General features: G+C 34.0%; 1 protein-coding gene across 1 annotated transcript in view; it reads right to left on the bottom strand.

Moving 5' to 3' along the window:
• The window catches only part of LOC137647862 (uncharacterized), an 854,937-nt gene that overhangs the window by 647,879 nt on the left and 197,058 nt on the right, over positions 1-10,000 (bottom strand). The gene's annotated exons all lie outside the window — the stretch shown is intronic.

Raw genomic sequence — 10,000 nt, 5'->3', positions numbered from 1 at the left:
TGCATCACTAATTAATCGGTATTTAATCAACTGTATAATAGTGAATACTAACCTAAGGAAACTAAGGAAATAAAATTAATGTACTTTAAAATACACTTCGGCAATAATCAAACTTAATATTAGCACTTGCTTGCTGTTACTCTTACTAATCAATATCTTCAATTTCGATTTAGAAAAGCCCACTAAAGGCAAAATCAGTCGTGACAGGAAAATCTAATCCCGAAAAGAGATTTGTCAAAGCTTTGTCATTTAAAGTGACTAAACAAATGGTAAGAGAAAGCGAGGATATAGAAACCACATCTTTAAGAAAACTCCAGACTTATAAAGAAAAGATTAATAAAAGTATACCGTAATTCTATAGACTGAATGGCAAAACTAGAGATATCCTACAAGATTTCTCCTTCAAGGGGTGCTCATCTACACGCCCCCCCCCCCCCCCACTTTCACAGCATCCCAGTCGGGTCTTTTGTCTGGGTCCTACAGGAGATGCGAAAACTTCTGATTGCATGGCTGAAAGTTCGGACTTTGGGGAAGTCACAGGCACCGGACAACACTCTTCATATCAAGAGAAAGAAAGACACTGACAGACACAGAGAAAAAAAGAGAGCGGCTAAATTCCTTATACACACGAATGATGCACACACATAGATACACCCACACACATATATATGTATGTATGTATATATATATATATATATATATACAAACATATATGTATAAATACATATATGTATATACACACACACACGCACAAACATATATATATATATATATATATGTATATATATATATATATATATAAGCATATATATATATATATATACATATATATATATATATATACATACTTGAGCATGTTACTCTACATTTACAATGAATAGACAATGTCTTAGTGGCGTACAAAAATAGAAGTTAGTTTTTTCCTCGGACAGAATGTTCTGCAGATAGTTTTCAGGATAACAGCAAAAATACATTTTTTTTCTACATATATTGTTTGAAGTCGACACGTGTTCATGATCACTTAGTGACCCTTCTCCAGGACTACATTGAGGTTTGGAACTACATTTAAATATATACGTTATGGTGGTAAAAAATTGATACAAAACTATTTGAATATTCGGGAAAACCTTCAAGAAAAATTGATAAATGAAAACTTTAGGTTATTTGGAACATAAATCATATTAAACAAATGGCATCTATTCCTAAACCACTGCCAGCCATTATTATTTATATTGAAACTACAACCATCAATGGATACTATAAGCCCAAGGGCTTCAACAATGAAAATAGCCCAGTGAGGAAAGGAAATAAGGAACAGATAGAACAGTGTGCCTGAGCGTATTCTCAAGCAAGAGAACTGTAACCCATGATAGTGGAAGAGCCCATCATGGTAAATAGGCTATGGCATTACACAAGACTAGAGAACAATGGCTTAACTTTGGAGTGTTATACTGGGTTAACTTTGTCGCATAGTAAACAATAGTTATTCACTTATTTGAGATTAATTTAGTCTGGCCGCTTCAGCGAAGTTCAGAGTTTAAAAATTGAGCTACTTCTCATTTAATGAGTTCCTGAAAACATATTGCTGAAGCTGTTTGTTTATATAACCCTATTATCCAGCCTGAACCTGGTATGAAAAACGAAAAGGATTAAACCCAAAGTGATGAGAGATCGGCCTCGTGGAAACAAATAAGATGGAAGAGAATTCCAGAGGTTGTCAAAGAAGGAAACAAACAAAATGGCGAAGGAAGGGCTGTTGAAACGTCTCTGCCTGACAATCTGTTGGACAGGGATTGCAGACCAGCTCAAACTCGATATCTTCTAGTAGAGTATGGAACCTCACCATCCTTGTGAGCTAAGGATGGAGGGGGTATGAGGGAGCCTATAGGTCTACCTGCTGAGTCAGCAGCCGTTGCCTGGCCTTCCTGGTCCTAGCTTGATAGAAAGTGGACTTGGCGCTGATCATGTATAAATGGTCAGTCTCTAGGGGTATTATCCAGTCCCCTTCCTCTGCCATTCACCGGTGACCTTTAAATCTTTAAGCGTTCTGTCATATGAACTAGTGTATAACTATACAAACTAATTCTAGTATAATTTGTCTTCTCTGAATTTCTAAGTAAGCATAAACTGCCGGAACTTTGACAAGCTTCCAACTTCTGTGATCAATAGCAGAGCAGGTGGAAGACACTCAGGTTCTCGAAGTATAATCTTAGGGCAGTCTTCAAAGAAACGGAACTTCATCTTATTGATAGCCATGTGCTTTGAAATATTAATAAGGGTATATAAAATATGCGTGTTTATCAAATTACATATTCATAATTAGCGTCAAAGAATTTAGCAACGTTAGTCTTGCAATACTGACGTCAATTCACATATCCAATTTGTGTAAAGGCAAATAAATGCTTTTATACACTTTCCAATTAATAAAAAGCCTAATAAATGCTTATATACACATATCCAAATTATGCAAAGCCAGATAAATGCTTATATACACATATCCAATACTTGAAAAGGCAAATAAATGCTTTTATACACATTCCAATTCATACAAGGCCAAATCAATGCTTATATACACATATCCAAATTACGCAAAACCAGATAAATGCTTATATACACATATTAAATTTGTGCGTAGGCAAATAAATGCTTTTCCTCTTTCTATTAGAAAAAGCGTTGACAGATTCTTGCAAGCATCTCGGGAAATAAAACTCTGGTGCTTGAATGTCAGCTGGAGAGTCGCGAAATATAAATTGCGAAAATAAATGAAGATTGAGATGAGCCGTCTGCAAATGTCGTTTAGCGGGTCTCTAGAATCTAATGCGGATTTATACTCCGGGTTTAAATCTTATTTCCGATTCCAATCTCATTGAATCTACTTAAAAAAAAATATAGAAAATCTAAATTAACTGTTTGTTGATAAACCATTTTTTTCGCCACGTATGGCCCGGTTGGATACTCTCTTACCTCTTGATTGTATTTTCTGACTTTTTAAAATTTGTAACATGACCCTATATCGTTTACAACGCTTCCAGAATGATAATTCACTGGCTATACCAACACTTGCACTTAATGTACAACGTTTAGAATACTTCTAGATGGCTAAAATCACTGGCTGCACCCTCTCTTGCACTTAGTGTACAGCCTATACAATGTCTAAATCGTCTTTACAGCTCAAATCACTCCAAGATCGTTGCTTGGTCACCCTCTATATCATTACTTGGTAAGCTACAACCCTAGTTGGAAAAAGCAGGATGTTATAAGCCCAGGGGCTCCAAGAAGGAAAATAGCCCAGTGAGGGAACGAAACAAGGAAAAAAAAAACAATTTCAAGAAGAGTAACATTAAAATAAATATCTCCTATATAAACTATAAAAACTTTAACAAAACAAGAGGAAGAGAAATAAGATAGAATAGTGTGCTCGAGTGTAACCTCAAGCAAGAGAACTCTAACCCAAGACAGTGGAAGACCATGGTACAGAGGCTATGTCACTACCCAAGACTAGAGAATAATGGTTTGATTTTGGAGTGTCCTTCTCCTAGAAGAGCTGCTTACCGTAGCTAAAGAGTCTCTTCTACCCTTATGAAGAGGAAAATGGCCACTGAACAATTACAGTGTAGTAACCCCTTGAGTGAAGAAGAATTGTTTGGTAATCTGTGTTGCCAGGTGAATGAAGACAGAGCAGAATCTGTAAAGAATAGGCCAGACTATTCAGTGTGTGAGTGTGTGTGTGTAGACAAAGAGAAAATGAACCGTAACCAGAGAAAAGAATTCAATGTAGTACTGTCTGGCCAGTCAAAGGCCCCAATAACTCTCTGGCGGTAGTATCTGAACCGGTTCAGAATGCCTAAATCACTGGCAGTTCTTTCCTCACACAACCTCTACAATGTTAATTACGCTTTAAGAAGGTTAAACAAACAATACTATGAAATGCTTATGTCATTATTGTGTTTGAGTGAAACCTCCTTTTCAACATCAGAGCTTAATCCTGATTTTCATATCAAGGCAAAAGTAAGACTGGTTAGTTGTTACTAAAGAAAGCTGATAAATATTCAAAGATACCGAAAAAAGATAGTTGTGTGGGTCAGACTTAAGAGAATCCCAATTCCGGAGTTCACTTTTGAGTCTTCGGAGTCTATTTCAAGTCAAAATGAAGTGATTCACATACGCAGTGGGTTCACAAATGGTAATCAATATCTATACCATCAAATTCAAATACATTACAAATTTTGTCATGTGCCAAATTACATTTAGAAGCCAAATTTAAGATGACGTTCTAAATGACAGATCTCAAAATTGTAATTTTTCATTCTCTAGTTACGGGTAATATAGATTATCTATGCCTACACTGACCTCAAATCAACATAAGCCTTATTAGCAATAATGAATTTGGGCCGTATGACCTAGCGCTGGGGCGGAGGAGGCCAGTCTGTGCCAAGGTGTAGCTAAGGGGAATGGGGGGGGGGGGTTTGGACTGCAGTTGCAACATGAAGAAAATCGAAGTAGTATTGAAAACAAGAACAAAAAACTATCTAGTATAATTACTTTCTAGAAATTATTCACTTTGAATAAAATTAAATACTTAGTGGTGCCTACAGTGTTCCACATGCGTTGCACTGACTACACTAACCCTTACACGGTCCAATTTTACATACATTACGGACAGAATTTTTGTCTTTTTCCATTCATTATCATAAACCATAAATTATATCATTGATATTTTCTATCTTTTTGATAAGGCTTTTAGGTTTTGTTTAGAAGATAAAGACGCTGAAATGTCAGATATGAGTAAAACAATCTCTGTCCATCTCTTTAGGGAAAGGGACAGATTTGTACCTTAAGAATGTCTTATATTCACAAATGTCTAAAAGATATCTGGAAAATGATAATATTTTGGTTAATGTTACAATTCAGGAATTTCTAGCCAGAGAATTGGTTCGATTCAAAGACGCCACTGTAGTAGTGCCTACAGTACACCGCGTGGGCATCACTATTGACTCTACCCTCCACTTTTAGTATGATAGTGACAAGAAAAAAGGAAAAGCAGATAAAATACGGCCATTTTTCTCATCATCACCATCAAATAGCAACATGTCCCTCCCTCAGCTATTTGGCATCACTATCATCATTAAAATTTCTCCTTTTCAAATCCCCACCGTCAATATCATCATCATCATTAAAATCATCAATGCATCATTAATCATCATCATCATCATCACTATCAATATCACTAATATCAACGTTGATGATCCTCATTTACACCACAAATCATCCATCCCATTCCATGTGGTGGCCCATATGGTAACGTCCCTGACTGATGAATGCTAGACTGGGGTTTGAGTCCCTCTTAAACTGGTTAGTTCGCTGCAATCTCACCATCCTTGTGAGCTAAGGATGGGGGGGGAGGAAGCTTATAGGTCTATCTGCTGAGTCCTCAGCAGTCATTGCCTGACCCTCCTTGGTCCTAACTTGGGTGGAGACGGGTCTTGGGCGCTGATCATATATATATATATATATATATATATATATATATATATATATATATATATATATATATATATATATATAAATATATATATATATATATATATGATAAATTTTGCACCTTTAGACGTGTTTTTCATATTCAAATAAGCCTTATATTTTTTATACATTAATGTCTAGATCGTCTTAACGACCTCGGGATCAGAGCCCCAGGCGAAATCACACAGAGACAAGAGCTTGTGACCGGCCGGGAATCGAACCCTGGTCCGGCAAACTTGTATATATATATATATATATATATATATATATATATATATATATATATATATATATATATATATATATATACACACACACACACATATATATATATATATATATATATATATATATATATATATATATATATATATATATATATATATATATATATATATATATATATATATATATAAATGGTCAGTGTCCCTTGCCTCGGCCATTCATGAGGGGCCTTTAAACCTTTAAACCCTCATATTTTGACTTTCAGACCTATGAGGAAACGAAAAAGCTAACCTCTATCCCTCGTTACCCTCTTCCTCGCGTTGAATCTATTAATATAGTAATGAAATTGGCTAAAAGACCCAGTGAGGAAAAAAAGAGCAGGGCGAGAGATCAAGGACACATTTTTATTTCAACATTAAAAGAGGCTGTTTCCAAGAAAGTCCGATAAGTTCTCACTCAGGGGGAGTACATTCACTGTCGATATATCGATTTCTCTCTCTCTCTCTCTCCTCTCTCTCTCTCTCTCTCTCTCTCTCTCTCTCTCTCTCTCTCTCTCTCTCTCTCTCTCTCGACTAAAAATTCTCTTCTCCTCATTTTGCTTCCAGTTAATCATAGCTTCATGTCTAACATACAATAAAAGCGTGCTCTGTTTTCCTTTAATAATAATAATAATAATAATAATAATAATAATAATAATAATAATAATAATAATAATAATAATAATAATAATAATAATAATAATAATTATAATAATAATAATATCAGAATAAATGCTTACATTAATCATCGCTTCTACAGTATTTGTGCAATTCGGTGGTACCAAAAGGACTGAATAGTTATATCCTTTCAACAGAAGGACTGACTGGTGATACTATCCTTCTAACAAAAGGAATGAATGGTAATATTATCCTTAAAATAAAAGTCCTTAATGTTGATATTTTCCTTTTAACAAAAAGATTGAATGGTAATATTATCCTTCCAACACAAGGATTGAATGGTGATATCCTTTTAACAAAAGGATTGAATGGTGATATCCTTTTAACATAAGGATTGAATGGTGATATCCTTTTAACAAAAAGATTGAATGGTGATATCCTTTTAACAAAAGGATTGAATGGTGATATCCTTTTAACATAAGGATTGAATGGTGATATCCTTTTAACAAAAGGATTGAATGGTGATATCCTTTTAACAAAAGGATTGAATGGTGATATGCTTTTAACAAAAGGATTGAATGGTGATATTATCCTTCTAAGAAAAGGATTGAATGGTAATATTATCCTACTATCACACAAAAGTCCACCACACTAAAGTCTTTGGCATACACACTAAAAACAACTGCTTATAGCATCTTAGTTTTCCAACTACCGTGGTAGCGTAGCTAGTAATAACAATAATAATAATAATAATAATAATAATAATAATAATAATAATAATGATGACGACGATAATAATAATAATAATAATAATAATAATAGTAACAATAATGATGATAACAACAACAACAACAACAATAATAATAATAATAATGATAATAATAATAATAATAATAATAATAATAATATAGAGAGAGGTAGTTGTCATTGGATATCACGTGTAGTTGTTATACACTATGCAGTATAGTTGCTACTGACTATCAAATGTAGTTGTCATGGACTATCCACTGTAGTTTCCATGGATAGAATAGTTGTCATAGGTAGGAAAAGTTGCTAAGGGCTATCCAGTAAGAGGCCAAGAGTTATCCATTGAAGTTTTCATGGACTTTCCATGTTAGTTATCCTGGGATATCCACTGAAGTTCTCAGGGGCTATTCAATGTATTTACCAAGGACTATCATATGTATACTCAATTTTTTTAAATGAAGCGCATTTGCACCGACTAGCAGCGGTGCCCTTTTAGCTCGGGAAAAGTTTCCTGCTACCTGATTGGTTAGAATTATCTCGTCCAACCAATCAGCGATCAGGAAACGTTTCCGAGCTAAAAGGGCACCCCTGCGAGTCGGTGCAAATCTGCCTCGCTAAAAGAATTGACTATAGTTAACATGGGTAATAAACCCTAGCTCCCAATACAAACTCCATCCAGTGCATGTATCTAATGCTACACATATATTTGCTGTAAGTAGCAAAAGAACAAATATTCTCTAATATTCTTCAAATCTAATGGATAAAATTCCTACGAAAATACTTAAATCTAAAGGCTGGTTGTATCACACTTCGTTGAGCATCTTTTCTCCAGATTTTACAACAAGTAACCAATATTGGTCGCAAAACTAGAGCTGCGACTCTTCCTTATCTTCCTTAAGGTGAGAAGGATTGGTAGGCGGGAAAGAATAAGATACACGTCACTATTCTTTAAGCTACCTTATGATATATACATACACACAGACATATATATATATATATATATATATATATATATATATATATATATATATATATGTATATATATATATATATATATATATATATATATATATATATATATATATATATATATATATATCACCTTCCTCGGTGAGATTACCTTAACGTGGTGTTAGAGTTTGTTTCACCATGCTCAGTAAGCAGGAAAGCTGTACTAGTCTGGGCCACCTATACTAGATTGGTTTGCTGTGAGCGATCAGACAAAAGTCTCCCACCATTACCAATCCGCCGTGGCCAGTGTGGTGATGAAAATAACCAATCCCTAGACATGATTAAGGACACGTGAGGCCTCCTTCATCCTGCAGTGGACTAAAAATAGCTGTATTTGTTTTTGTTGTATACTTATATATACACATACTGTATATATATATATATATATATATATATATATATATATATATATATATATATATATATATATATATATATATATTATTACTATCCAAGCTACAACCCTAGTTGGAAAAGCAAGATGCTATAAGCCCAGGGGCTCCAACAGGGAAAAATAGCCCAGTGAGGAAAGGAAATAAGGAAATAAATAAATGAAGAGAACAAATTAACAATAAATCATTCTAAAAAAAGTAATGTCAAAAGAGATATGTCATATATAAACTATTAACAACATCAAAAACAAATATGTCATAAATAAACTATAAAAAGACTCATGTCCGCCTGGTCAACAAAAAAGCATTTGCTCCAACTTTGAACTTTTGAAGTTCTACTGATTCAACCACCCGATTAGGAAGATCATTCCACAACTTGGTAACAGCTGGAATAAAACTTCTAGAGTACTGCGTAGTATTGAGACTCGTGATGGAGAAGGCCTGGCTATTAGAATTAACTGCCTGCCTAGTATTACGAACAGGATAGAATTGTCCAGGGAGATCTGAATGTAAAGGATGGTCAGAGTTATGAAAAATCTTATGCAACAAGCATAATGAACTAATTGAACGACGGTGCCAGAGATTAATATCTAGATCAGGAATAAGAAATTTAATAGACCGTAAGTTTCTCTCCAACAAATTAAGATGAGAATCAGCAGCTGAAGACCAGACAGGAGAACAATACTCAAAACTAGGTAGAATGAAATAATTAAAACACTTCTTCAGAATAGATTGATCACCGAAAATCTTGAAAGACTTTCTTAATAAGCTTATATATATATATATATATATATATATATATATATATATATATATGTGTGTGTGTGTGTGTGTGTGTGTGTGTGTGTGTAAAATATGATCAGTATATTAATACTCTAAATACATATCATATTTACGCATTTGAATAACATTAGCCAATGATAACACGATTAAATTCTGTACCGTATTATACGACCGAGACCACCACAAATTCGATAAAATATCTTTTAATATCAATTTTGAAATAATCCTTAGAACACTACTAGGCCCGACAAGCATTATCTAAGAACACCAGAGATTTCCATAAGAAATGTATTTCAAAATTCATATCAGATGGTCATAAGTAAAGCAAATGTATATAATACGGTTTATTGAAGGAGGAAATGCCTGATTTCAGGCAGAAAACTAATCAGCCTCAAAAGTTAAGCATAGGGAGGTAGACTAAATAAAGTATTATCATTATTATTATTTGCCAAGTTACAACCCTAATTGGAATAGCAGGATGCTATAATCCCAAGGGCCCCAACAGGGGAAATTGAGGAAGCGAAATAAGGAAATAAACTGCAAGAAAATTTTAAGAACAATAACAACATTAAAATAAATCTTTCCAACATAAACTATAAAAATTTCAAAATAACAAGAGGAAACGAAATAAGAGAAAGGGATTCAAATGGCTATAGTTACCCGTCA

Source organism: Palaemon carinicauda, chromosome 10 (genome assembly GCF_036898095.1).
Source record: "Palaemon carinicauda isolate YSFRI2023 chromosome 10, ASM3689809v2, whole genome shotgun sequence".
Taxonomy (NCBI): domain Eukaryota; kingdom Metazoa; phylum Arthropoda; class Malacostraca; order Decapoda; family Palaemonidae; genus Palaemon; species Palaemon carinicauda.
Note: the sequence above shows the minus strand (reverse complement) of the source record. Positions and strands in the feature narration are given on the sequence as shown.